Source organism: Lepeophtheirus salmonis, chromosome 4, assembly GCF_016086655.4.
Source record: "Lepeophtheirus salmonis chromosome 4, UVic_Lsal_1.4, whole genome shotgun sequence".
NCBI lineage: Eukaryota > Metazoa > Arthropoda > Copepoda > Siphonostomatoida > Caligidae > Lepeophtheirus > Lepeophtheirus salmonis.
In genome coordinates, this window is record NC_052134.2 from 3698708 (window position 1) to 3713720 (window position 15013).

The window sequence follows — 15013 nt, forward strand, 5'->3', positions numbered from 1 at the left end:
AAGCCAAGCAGATCACATGCACAACCCTAGGGCCGGGATGTATTATGGGACATTCGATGGGGTCCTTGATGTCCAGTGAAGCCGGGCGGTGGATTTTATCCTCCCTTGCAGCAAAGCAGTTCACCTTCCCAACCAGAGGGCCTCAGGTGTATTATAGGGTAATAGGAGGGATCCTTGATGCTCAGGGAAGTAGCGGCGGTGGAATTTAAACTTCCTTGAAGCCAAGTAGTTCACCTACACAGCCCGTGGGCAAAGATGTATTATGGTGCATTAAATGGAGTTTTTGCTGCTCAGGGAAGCAGCAGTGGTTCAATTTAAACATCCTTGATGCCCGGCAGTTCACATTCATCATTCAAGTATTTTGTTGTCCAAATATAATATAAATTGAAATCAAATTGCCCACGATAATAATGTCTTGCAATAATATTACTCACAATTATCTTGGTCACGATGATTTTGCTTCACAATCATATTATCTACAATCATTTTGTCTGGAACCTTTTTACTACAATCATTTTACAGTGAACCGTTTTTGGGGGGAGAAAATGAATTAATGATGTCAGAAGTCTGAATTTTAAATATCATTAGTGCTGGAGAAATATTATAATTATATTTCAAAACATATATATTTATTTTATTATGCATTTGAAAAATAATTTACACCAAAGATAAGCAAAAATTCTTCTTTTAGAGAGGGATATTAACACACCACAACTGATTAAATAATGAATAAACAAGAAAAATCGCTTATCTTAGTTTTTTCTTTACACACATCCCATCTTTAGTTATGACGAGATCTCCCGCATCGTTCCCTGCTCAAAGGGTTTTATTACTAAGATTAAAAATATGAAGGACGACTACTAGAGCCTTAAGAGGAGGCTTGTAAGCCACAAGGCAAAAAAAAAAAAAAAAAACTCAAAACACACCTTTGGGGAGTTTCTTTCCCTGGTCATTGTGCCCTCCATCTTCATCAAAATACGGAGGCCCCCTTGAGAAAAAGACCTGTGCAAACTCCCATGTAAATGTAGATACCCTAATAGCTGTCATGAAGAAGGAGACGGCTCACATGTCCGAGGAAAACGTAAAGAAGACCTCCAATGCCTTCAAGCTAAGATCGAGACCATGTTAGATGCCAAAGGTGGCCACTCCCACATTTAATTGTTTATATAAAGTGAAATAAGTTTATAAAATATCAATGTCTTACAATTTGTACATTTGAGAATTTTGATAAAGTTAAGCTGGGGAAAATTCGTTTACGATTCGCAGGGACACACTGTAGTTATAGGAACGTGACTAGGCACGTGATTTCCTTTATTACATCTCGCAACCTTTTCATAAAAAAGGGGGAAAGAGTCAAAATCAGTTGGTAGTCAATCAATTCTTCCTAATTATTATAGAGTAATTGTTAGGAATTGTTCATCTCATAACAAGAGCTAATTATAATTCAATCAATCAACGTTCGGAATACTCTTTAGGAGAAAAAAAGTAGTAACAACAAAAAAACTTGTAATTTTTTGTTAATGAGGTAATGGGGTATACGAATCCTGTTATGTCGACTAAAAAAATTATTAACTCGTTTGGAGTGGAGTTGAGTTGGTAATTATTTTATTCTACTCAAATGGTGAGTCGATTTACAAATGTAAAAAAAAAAAAACCATTGTCGACTTCATATTTTATTATTGATTTTTATCACTAAGTGAATTTCTAATCAATCACAATTTCTAATGAGGTCATTTTAATCTCTTAGGGGACTGACAAGGCATATACCATGTTATTGATAAAGAAGGGATCCGTGTAAAGAAAAAATTAAGTATAGGGATTAAAAAAGGAAAAACGGTTAATTCGTGTGCTCCTTCTTCATTCTTGTTTATTATTTGATTGGCCGTGCGGGTGGTAACATCTCCTTCTAAAAGAAGAATCCTCATCTATCTTTGGTGTAAATTGATTTAAAAATGGATATAAAAATAAATATATAATTACAATATATTCCTTACACTAATGAATATTTTAAATCTGGAAGGTTCTTCTCATTACAACAGTAATTCATTTTGTCACTCAAAATCATATAACAGGCATCTGATATTAATAGGGGTATTAATTCAATATGTCTCCTTCTCCTCTAATACAAAACTAGCGGTAGTATCTGACATTACTCGGAGTATTTAGGCGTCGACAAACAGACGAAAAAAAACATTATTTTGATTATATAAGTATTTTATTTTTTAACATGACACGCTGAGCTTTAGCTACACAAGCTCGTTGCTAAATTAATATTTCTGAGATCAAGTAGTCACGCCTTCTAAGATATTATGCAGACACTCAAAAATGAGGCATCGAATGATAGAAAAATCTTGCTTCATAAATATATAAATTTGACCCTTTTTAACAAATTTATCTTGGATCTAATGTTTTTTAATTTTTTTTATGATTACATTTATATACAAAATGCCTTATTTATAATTTAGTTAAAAAGTAAATTGACATCCGTTTTGACATTTTGTAATCATCCTTGCGTTTTTTTACAAATCCCATCTCTATACATTAGATAGGATTGATGTAAGAGTGGGAGGAGAAGGCGGGAGCAAGACATATGGTATTACTGAATTCAGACCCTTGTTGATATAATTTAGCTGGTATTTGATTTCGGGTGAGAAAATGAATTACTGTTATAAAGAGATTAACATTAGTGGAGAGAAAATATTGTGATTACAACTAAATTAATATATATTTATTTCATTTTTAATTTACACCAAAGATAGGTAAGAATTCTTCTTTCAAAGGGAGATATTAACACCCCCACGACCTATACAATAATGAATAAAAAAAGAGCAGATGCATCAAACGTATACTTTGTTTTTTCTGCACACAAATCCTTTTTGATATCATTCTAAGTCGAGCTAAAAACTAATAATACAATCGAGCGTGCACGTCAAATTATACGTAAAACACGTAAAAACTTGTAAAAGCACGTCAAAACAGTATGTAAAAATGAATGAAATCATGTAGGGGCTTAGGTCAACTCATATTAGAGAAGAAAAAAAAAGCCGGAAGTACTTTACTTGTACGAGGATGGTATGAAAAGTTTCTTACATCTACGTGAAGATAGCATCACTCGTAAAAAAAAGCTAGTCACATCTATTTAGCATCTGTTGACAGTAACTCAGCAAAATTTCTGCCATTTTGGATGGCAGTTGTTATGTTACTGTAACTTTTTTTTTTTCTTCCAACATAGTCTCCTTGTAACGCTACAGATTTCTCACAGCGAAGTTACAGACGGAACAGATTACAGAGATGGGAGCATCACTTGGAGAAGTGTGAAGAGTCACAAGGAGACTGTGCTGAAAATAAAAATGGAGATTTCTTTTTCACATAAACATTAGCATAAACTTACTTAAACGTCTTTTACATAAAAAATGCGCTTTGACTCACAACAAATAATATATAAATGTGACTAGCTTTTTTTACGAGAGTTGTTAACTTCATGCTGAGGCTGAAAACTTTTCAAAATACCTTCGTATATATATATATATAAAATGAATGTGCCTTAAACAATAAGTTAAATTACTCCCAGGTACATCAAATCATATTACTTTTTATATTCTCAAGCTGTTATTATTATTCTTGACGAGAGAACATCTAAGATTTGAGTCACTACGTGTGAGTGTGCTTATGAAAAACGGAGAGTAATACTAAGGATTTGTTGTCGAGTTATCCTTCATATTATTATAAGCAGTTTGTCTCGTTATCGACGCCTTAAAACTCCTGGCAATGCCGTCTACTACAGCTAGTAAAGAAACAAAGAGAGAAGAAGAATTCAGGCTCAGCTACTCAACTTTTTTTAAATGAAATATATACTTTAAATTCAAAGAAAAAATTAAAATCAGTTGTTATATACGAGGACATTAAAAAGTCTAATGAAATTTCTTCTGTCCTTTCTCCTTTAATGAACATTTTATTTTGGGATAGGAAACTTAGTCACAAACAATGATAAAGACTAACAAAAAAAGTAAATAATGTCAAATAAAAATATATTTGTGCTCATTAGTTTTCTTCAATTTAGGAAGGTATTTTATTATTTCTTCTGTAGATATAAAAAATAATCAAGGTTCTAATACCCCTTCGAAAAATAGTCTCGTTCAACTTTTATTGCATCAATTTTATATTAATATATTTTCAAAAGTTTAGTAAAATACAATTTAATGCTATCAATTTTTTTTTGTCAGATGGAATCTCCTTCAATTTATATACAACGCTTGTAAAAACATGATTTTTTTCGTCTAAATGAACAAGAAAGCTTTTGAATGCTCCTTAATAGTCCTTGAAATCGATATGTTTAGATTTTTAAAGTTTCAAGAAAATATATATTATGTTGTTGTTTCGGAAAATCGATATTTTATGTCCAATTTTTCATTTCTCTACTGGCTCAAAAAAAAAAAAAAGTTTGAGCTGAAATATTTCAACAACAATTAAGAGTTAGCAAAATATTTATTAATTTGAAATTTTTATAATAAAAAGTGTATTTCTGGATGATTACTAAATTATATTGAAAAGTTTTGACAAAAAATGTTTAGAAATCTAAATTGTATTTTCTGAGTGAAATTAATTACTTTTGTAAAAAAGTTATCTTTTAAATTAAAAACAAATTAAGTCAAATGGGCTTTATGGATTTTTTTTTTGTAAAACAACACATAATATCCTTCCTATTCAACAACGGATAATAACTATACAGAGGGTGTTTGTGTACCACGTATAAGGCGCATCGATATTAGGATCTGTATAAATATAACAACGCAATTTTTTGAATGATCAAAAAATGAAAAAAAATAGTTAGTATCAAATTTATATTCATTTTTGTATTAATATTTTAATATTTTTTTTTTAAAAAAGATACTTTTTATATCCGTTCTTGGGAATGAAGTAATATATTTCAAAATTCTACTTTTTTCATAATTCCGTCTAAAATTGTTTTTTAAAAAATTAAATTATATTTAAATTAATTATATTTTGCATCAAAACATATTTTTTCGAATTAAAAAAAATATTCTAGAAGGATTTTACAATAAACTACCCATTTATAATTTATTTTTAGGCTATTAACTATGGTAAGCTCAATTACTTTTTTTTATATTTAGATGGCTTTCTGAAATGTAGAATTTAATCGTAGACTGTATAGATATCTATTTGATTTCTTTGTTTTTTAATGAAGGTCATAAAATTTTCCAAATCTGAAAAGTACCTAACCTTGTTTACAATTTCTTTTATTTTTTTTTATGTTGCTATTATTGAAGTATTTTTATAGCAACCTATCGAGTCCACGTTTTACTACCCAACCTTGTAAAAATACAATTTTAGATATCTATTTGGATTTGCAATATTTCGATTGAGGAACAATAAAATAAATAAATAAATTTGAAATGTATAGGTGAGTTACAAATTCCGTGGATATTTCAGTTAGTTACTTTTCAGATTTAGAAAATTTTATGACCTTCATTAAAAAAAACAACAAAGAAAATATTTTTTTTATTCTTTAAACTGCCTTTTTTTAAACAAAGGTCAGGAAAGCACTAAAATATTTTCAAGGCGTATCCTGGATATATTTTAATTATTATTATTCAAATATATATATATTAATATATATATTTTTGTAAAAAGACGAGGCATAATTATTTATCGAATGTTGGAGAAGCGTTGGTTTATGGGAGAAATGTTTTTGAGTATATTTTTAATGGAAGGCAAAAGTAATTTTTATATTTTCTGATCGATTGTGGTAAATTCTTTTGAATAATTTTATGATATCGTTTCCAATTCTTGGGCGGAACATGGAATTTACCTGTAATTGTCTCTGAAAAAGCACATTACAAACTTTTTATGCACAATTATGCAGGTTGTTAATATTATTTTTAAACTTAAAGATATGTATTGGTAAGTTAGTGTTCAAAAGATCAAATTTGAAGACTCTACGCTTCAATTTTTGACCTCTGGTTTGTATAATTACTATTTAATTTCTTATTTATTTATTGTTTAGAATAATTCAAAGGTGTTTTTCATCATAGGTGGTGATTGGACTCATCCATTGAATATATTAATTGATGTTGTTTAATACATTTAAGTAAGTATTAATGCAATCAGTTCGACTTTCATCGTAAGTATTTTATTTTTTATCATTCGATTTAATTAATTTCTTTATATATTTAAAATTGTATTTTCTTTTGATTCATAGAACCTAAGGAGTGGGGATTTATTTTTCTCCTATGTCTTAGAAGACAATGCAAAATATCTTAACATTTTGCAGTTTCTTTACTACCATTCTCAAGAAGTTATGGAGTAGCTTCGTACAAGAAAATACATGTAAAAATTTGACTGTACATTGCACATTCAAATAGCATAACACATGTACTGAAAAGTCAAGGACTTCACAAAGAAAACTAATTTTTTTTGTTGAAAATTGGCTTTATTCATCAATATGATATTCATTAAGAGCAACACACTCATTTCCGCGCCACTTGAACTTTTCAATGCCCTTTTATAAAATACTTTATCTTTTGCCTCAAAATATTCCTCAGTTTCAGTGAAAACCTCTTCATTGGAGGAAATTTCTTAACAACAAACATTTTGTTAGCTGCACAAACAGCCTGTAGTCGCTAGGGGACAAATTTGGGGAGTAATATGGATGCAAATGCAACTCAAAGTTCAATTCATGTGGTTTTTACATTGTTTTGATTGACTTGTGACATGGTACGTATTCCTGGTGAAACAACCATTTTTTTTTGTTCTTCAAATTTATCCGTTTTCCCGTGAATTTGTTCCTCAAACGCTTCAAATACTAACCATTGGTGATGTTATTTCCCTTCTCAAGGTAGTCTATAAATATTATCGCATGTGTATCCTAAAATACGGAGGCTATAATCTTTGGTCTTTCTTCCCATCAAGAAGTAGTGAAAAATTAAAACATTATTTTTTTGATCAATTGCTTCCGAAATAACAAAAGTAGCACGTAGTTACTTATTATTTATATGTTCTCTCCTTAAGCATGAAATAAATATGGTGGTAGGCTTAGAAAAAAAAAATAATACTTAGGTAACCAACAACAAAAACTCTACACTAAAAATTGCTTTGGATTTACAACCCAATAAATATCTATGTATTTTTTATATGAATTTCCCTTTTCTTTTTTAATATCTTACGCTGAGCTTAAAGTACTCACTGACCAGATGCGGGCAAGCATTGGAATTAATAAAAGTTTACTTTCAAAAGTTTTCTAGAATCATTACCAGAAATGCAAAAAGAGAACAAATTAAGACTAATGAAACACTATTTGAATTCGTCGAATTATGAATTTATTGAAGCAGCAGACAGTTATGACGAGGCACCTGCCAATTATGGATAGTTTATATATAAAGAAAAAGAAAGAAATATTTTCTAGATATTTACTTGCTTCCCTTAAACAGGGGGAAACGAGTCGTCGGATCAATTTATTCAAGCTCTGAAGATATTTGTGAAAGATTGTCAATTTTGAGCGGTAAGCTTTCTTGATAATACAAATGAAAATATACGAGATGCGTTCATTTTTATTCTACAATCTTTTCAAATCAGATAAAGAATCTTGGTGAGCGCGAAAATTACTTTAAACGAGTCGTTCGATTAAGCTAAATCTCTAGATATAGCACTAACACAATCAGTGACCTATGATTTTGTACACGTGGCTACCGTCAGAAGAGATCAAGGAAAGGCGTCGACAAACAGTGATTTTTGGACATACTGTATAGAAGAATAGGACTTATTACTCAATGAAGCTCTAAGATCTATCAGAGGCTTACTTTGTACACCCTATTAGAAACATAGACTGTACACCTTAAAAATCACGTGAGAAGTAATAAGAACGATCATCTAGTTGTAGAGGTTGACTTGTCAGATTATGTGAGGATTCCTTTTAATACTAAAACTAATTTTATTTCTAAGTTAATGAGTGTTATCATGAAATCTAATGTGTAAAATTCAGAACAATAACTCAAACCTTCAAGAGCAGCATACATATTATGTACACATAGAACCATCATAAATACATACATAAAGAACGGGAAAATGGTAAATGAACATAAAGTATATGCCTTGAAAGATGTTTTGTGGATTGTGTGCAAGCAAATGTGTAAATAAATCATTGGCTCCTTGACAGCGTTTCCATTGCAAGGAAATAAAAAACTTTATTTTTTATACAACCCTTGTATATACACAGGGGGATCCCTAAATACAGGAAAAAAAATTAACTTCTAAAGTTCATAGAAAATATAAATTTAGAGATCTCATTGTAAAAATAAGATGATAAATATTTGATTAAATGTCAACAAAGTTTGTTTAAAACATTTGTTAGTCATTTTTCAAATACGAGAGAAAAGAAAGTAAAGAGATGTAAAATATTTTTCAGTTTGTTAAAGTCTGGTACGCCTACTACTAAATTTTTTTAGTGATGCATAAGTTTTTCTATTGAGGCTTTATTCAACCTAACAAAGTGATTCAATTTTGGTCAATATAACGTCTGATTCACCCTGTAGGATTTATTGGATGCAAAAGCCAGAGTCAGTAATGATATAGGTGGGCATAAACCATTCCGGCAAGGTGCACCTGATCTTTGTGCCCTAGGAGACAAAATTAACAGCATTGAGTACTTTAATACCACCCTTCAGAAAAGTCTCCGGCCATGTGCCAATTCCCACGTCAGGTAATCTTTCATAAGGATGAAATTCACTCTCACACGTATGATATGATACAAAAGTGGTATGTCTCATTTCCCTAGCTTTTAGAGCAACAACTTTTAGCCTCCATCCAGTACGAATTTGAATCTGATGGATTTTAGAATCTGGTACATTTTGGAGGAAGGGGTTACAAGAAGCCCCATTGTAATTTGGATACACAGAAAACTTCCCTAGTTAGGGAATGAGGCAACATTTCCATAGAGATACCTCCATGCCTACTGCGAATCCTTGTCTAATAGACTCTAGGCTGTAGTTTCTCCAAAAGGGGACCCCTTTTTTGAATATTTTTTCCCCATTTATTCATATGATATTCAGTAGTATTTATGCAAAATTATAAGTTACTAATTATAGAAATAAAAAAGTTATATGTGGTTATTTATTTTGCAGTTTTTGGGGTCTGCCCTGTACATACATACTAGGGATTCTCATTTCCTGCGAAGTGGATTTGAGAAGTATACCGGGAAATACCTGGATACCGTTAGTAAATAATAAATACTCTGAGCTTTCAGTATTGCTCTTTATATTTTTAAGAAGAAAGAGTTCATTGTAAGATAGAGACTCAGTGAACTATGAAGGGTCTCACAATCCCTTAAATTTGGGTGGTGGTGAAGTGTTTGATGACAAAATAAATCTTTGAGGATGTTGGTATTAAAACGAATCCCACTGAATGAAAAATGACTATTGATAGCACTACGTTAATTATCTAGATAAAAAGTAGACTGTGTTATTTTGTAGAACCACTCGAAACATTAGAAGTGCTGGACGCTTTTAAAACATTACCACACCATATTTCCAACCCTTCCCCGATCTTTGCTTCCTCCACAAAAAGAAAAAAAGATATAATCTTTCTGGAAATTGAATATATTTCTGCTAGAAGACGATAAAATTTATGTAATGAAATTATAGGATTAATAGACAACACAATGGAATTACTGAAAAAAAAAATTAATTACAGTATGTCAAGAAATTGATGTTCTCTTTTCTAATTTGCCACTTCTTTAAAAAGAAGTTCAAAAATGAAAAGGGGAAAAAAAAAAAGAACATGGGCTTAAAGACTCTTAAAAATCTATATGCATTTGTTTTCTTAATTGAAATTTACACATGACTATTACAAAATATAATATCACAGAATGGTGAAGGAGGACTCCTTTAGTACTTGAAGCAGGGCTGTAGGCTAACTTGAGACCGGGAAAATGCAGGTTAAGGTCCCTTGGGACCTTGGCATTACGATCCGAATCATTTGAAGGCGGTGGAACTGTCACCATTCTGGGGAGTGCCTCGAGAACAAGGCTGGACGTGAAAGGAATAAAACACTTTCGTGAGTTGCGAAAATAACCATTGCTAAAAGTCTTCAAAAAAAGGCCAATCCTTGATGAAATTAGCTACCTGATTGACGTCAAACAGTCATCCAGTGTCACACGAGACTGTCTGCAAGAACATGAAGGAATCGCTGAAGGTCTTGCTATACAGACCTCAAATGTAGCTGAAACTCATGGAGATTCAGAAGAAAAACCGACTAATTTTTTGTCTTGAGAGAAAAAATTGATCAATAAATGACTGGAGAAGAGTTATTTTCTCTGACGAGTCTATCTTTGAACTGTTTCACCATTCCGATCGTCAAAATGATCGCGTTTGAGCTTGCAAAAAGGAAGATGTTGTACCAACTCCAAAAGTAAAGTTCCCCTGTGAATTTTCAATTTTAAAATGAAGCTCTACCGGGCTCTTAGTTAGCTTCATTTTATACCTAGAGAACAAACTGTGACGTCTTCATACAATATGGAGACCATACTCAAGAAGTGTCTGATGAAATTTTTTTACCAGACATGTCAAGAGCCATTTTCTAGCAAGACGGAGCTCCTCCTCATAGCTCTCACGTGGATCAGCATGGCTTTAGGATAGCTTGGACTCATTTTGGGTAAAGGGTACATGGCCTAGTAAGAGTCTGGACTTGTCTCCGATACAAAATACATGAGCCATTGTCCAAAATATGATCAATAAATGACCACCTGCAACCAATGAAGAAACTCTCGTCCAAAATGTAAAATTTGCCTCGTCTCAAATTTCAGATGAGGCTTTGGATAATTTAATTTATGTTTGAACGTATTAGAGAATGTAAACCACTTTAGGAGGATATATTGGGAAATAAAATTATGCCACAATGCTCAATTTACTTTCATTGATGTGTGTTTGAAAAAGAGGACATTAATTTTATGACAAACTATACTTCAATGATGCCTCTCCAAAGGATTCAAGAACAATCCAGCTATATTCTAGAGAAAAAAGACAAAAATAAGTACTTAGGAAGAAAAACCTGATATGTACATTAGAAAGGCCCAATGAAGCTAGTGAGGCTGGAATAATTATTAGTTAATAACCAATGTGAATAAAAGACAAATTCAATCAGATAAATAGATTTTTTTTTCTTCAAAAATAGAATAGCTAAGGGACAAAATAAACTTTTAAAATCCTTGAGGATGCTGAAAATTTATTGGTTCCTAGATGTCAAGATCGTGGGCTGCCACTCTAAAAGAAATACTTCCTTAACTAGGACTAGATTAAATTCCCAATTTGCCCGTCTAACATTGTGGAAGACTTCAAAGTATGTTCTCCTGATATTCTAGTGAGAAAACGCCATCAAAGGCTCAGGCTTCCACCCTACAAAGACATGATAAAATATCCATATGATGTTATGGGAAACGGCTTCATGAATATGAAGGGAAGGTGATTTATAGTACTGAATGGCAACGTTCTCCCTATTCTTAAATAAATCAAAAAAAAAAGAAAAAAGAAAAAAAATCAAGAGGAAGAACATCGTTTAAATCATAAGAGCGGGAAAATTTAGGATAACTATTTTATTATTGAAAATTCAACACTCGAGTAAGAAATAAATCCAATTCATTCATCGAGGAAGTGTATGGGATTAAGGCAAAAATATTTAATTGGCTAGGGGATAACAATCCAATGCCAAAGATGGGTATAAAATCGAGTCAATAATCTCTTAGGTGCTCCACATCATACCGGTAATTGCATAAATACGCGGACTATTTGTGGCAAATAATTAAATGTGTAATAAAATTCGTATGACGTATTTTTTTTTTTTGAGAAGTATATAATAGAGAATTGATTCTGGTTTAAAATTTAATATAATTACTGAATATAACCACCATCAGTTGCTATGCCACCTTCCAAGCGCCCGCGGAGGGCCTTGCACACATTGATGATGTAATGGTCTTCATTCTTCTGGTGGGTAGCACAGGCCTTCTTCTCAATTTGCCACCACACACTGTAGTCAGGGGGATTCAAATCAGGTGATTGAGGTAGCCAAATGTTTTTGTTCAAAAATGGCATGTTGCCAGCGAGCCAATCCTGAGTCATTCAAGAGGTATGAGCAGGTCTTTCAGATCTTTTCCCTCCTTGACAAGCTTCTGGAATTTAAACACAGTAGTCCTGGATAGTCCAGTGTCCTTGATTATCTCCTTGACAGACCTACCGGCGCGGAGGAGAGTGGCAACCATATGACGTTTGGCCTCGTCATTCATCGTTAACGACTTTGTTTGATGCAAGTAAGAAAAACAAAAACAAAGCCAAAAAACTTACCGAGTTACTTTTGCTGGAATTTTTTATTTCCGGTCACGGAACCTCAAGATATAAGTCTTTAAAAATTAGTCTGCGTATTTATGCAACTACCGGTATACGGTGTAAGATCTTCCAGATCAGCCATGCCTTTTAGTCTGAAAAAAGATAGTATCCATTAAAACTCTTGTGCTTTCAAGGGAGGTACATGAAAAAAAAAACCCACTTTCCTTATGCAGTTATTTTATTTAAAAAAAGAAAACCGAAGCTTAAAAAAAATATATAGTACATTTCATAATCAAGCACATCAATGTGAAGAATAAACAAAACCAAATCAAAGTCTAGAACATGAAATGTAAATATGTAGCTAAACAACAAGATTGTTTACTTAAGCCGATGTTAACTATGTATGTTATAAGCATTACGCCTACCTTCATACGAGTATAACTCTTTATAGTTACTTTAAAAAAAAAGTTTTTTATTTTGATTTTCCATCCTTGTTTTGTATCTTTGTAACATGTTGTGCTAATGAGCTCATCATCAGATAATATACCACTCTGTAGGATCTTTATCAACATCAACAAAATGTGGAAAAATCAAATATTAATCCAGGATCAGATTCCATGATGGGCCTTTCAAAAATGTATGAGAGTTTATGTACATGATATGTATTCCAAAAGTTTGAAATTATTCTTCAATGAATAAAATAATTAAGTTTCTTGGAAATCTAATTGACAATTTTCAATTCTACTGAAAGAAACATCAAAAGACTCCATTACCGGAAGACAAAGTATGTCAAGATACAATTGACTGTAGGAAAAAAACATAATGGACTTTTATAGCTCATTAAGACAAAAAATAAACAATGATAAAGTAAAATTAGAATGGACAAACCTCCACAAAACATCATATTGAGTTGTGTATCTCCATTTGGTTCAAAGTTGTGGTCAATTATACATTTTTAACATTTGTGTTACCTTGACCTTGACTATTGACTTTCAAAATTTAATGGCCTCTTATTTTGACAAAATATAATCTTCTTACAAAGTTTGATTAAAATCAATCTATAACTTCTTGTATAATCTTGATGACAAACAAAGTTAAAAGCATAACCTCTGTTCATTTTTGTTAGCGGAAGTAATGAATTGGATAGATATTAATGACATTAATTAATTAATTCATCTTAATTTGTAACTGTTTTCCAAATAAACCGAAAATCTCAATAGCAGCATTAAAACATACGATTATGTTAATATGTTCTTGTATGGCCTTGTGCCTTGATGACTGATATAAGTAGCACTCTATTTCCTCTAATTATTTCAAATTGAATATTTTTCTATTCCCCTTTGCAAATTATCAATAAATCCTTTTCATAATATGGATTTATACAATAGACCCTGCACTTCAACTCACGACAGAGATTTCCAATCAAATTAGGATCTACATGGTGATGACTCAACAATTAGAATCCTGATTTAGGCTTTCTAGCCTCAGTTCTAAAAGTCTGACAAATTATGTAGCTGGCGCCATTCGAAAGAACTGACAAAAAGCTACAATATGATGCTTTCTTTTTTATATATTTTTTTTACGATCAAAAATGTCATAGCAACTAGCAAAACGGCAGAGGGTTGTCGATCACCACAGTGCACAGGTCGATCTCCGACAAGAATATCTTCAAGGTGGACAATGGATAGGAAAATGATCGCTTCTTGGTTGAATCATGACCTCAGGTGAAAGAAACCTTCAAAGCCAAACATCAGGCTCAGGTCCTGGTCCTCGGCGCCATGATGTCCGACGGTAGTAAGAATTGCCAACGAGAAAGTCAACACAGACGTCTACTACAGTTCTTTATGTACCATGGCTTGCTGTGGTTGAAAAGCACGTTCCCCTGGGACAACTTTATGTTTATCTAAGACGATGTCCCAGCATACACGTCCAAGAAGCAGGGCCGTATGTCAGTATTGCGCTTTGTCCGCTTCAGCGGACCAAAAAAAAAACAACCTTACTCAACAGTCCACCAATCATATAGGTATGTAAATATAGATGAATTAAGTCATAATTAATTATTAAAATCTATTATATATATGTAACTTATGACCAACTCATAATAGTACTGAGTCATTATAATAAAATTACATATTTATAGCACGCCCTCCCAAAAGGAAGCTAAATAATTTTTCTCAAAATTGAACATGGAATACAGTTTCCAACAAATTATATTTCATTTAAATGAAAAAATGATTCTGATTAATCCTTTGGAGGCACCACAAATTGTACTTAAAGTAGCCAAAATTCACCGGCACATTTATAGAATTAGTAAATTAATAAATTATATCTCTAACACAATATTGGGGCCAAACTAAGTCAAATAGATAAAACGGAGGTTTTAAACTACAGTTAACACTCTCGGGTATCTCAATTCATCGCTAAAATTTGAATTCAAATCCTGTAATTTACCGTAATATCTCTTTCAAATATTGCCTGTCATTTTATAAATATAAATAATTGAACCTTTGAATATAAAACGCGTTTTCCGCTTGCAATGATACATTTCTGATAATTAATAAATTACTGCAATTATTTCAAGAGTACTTTACAGCCTAAAAAAAAAAAGAAAAAAGACGCACACAACAGTTTTCGTATGGAGTACTCTTGAAATATTTAAGAGCGTGAGAATTTGTTTAATTGAA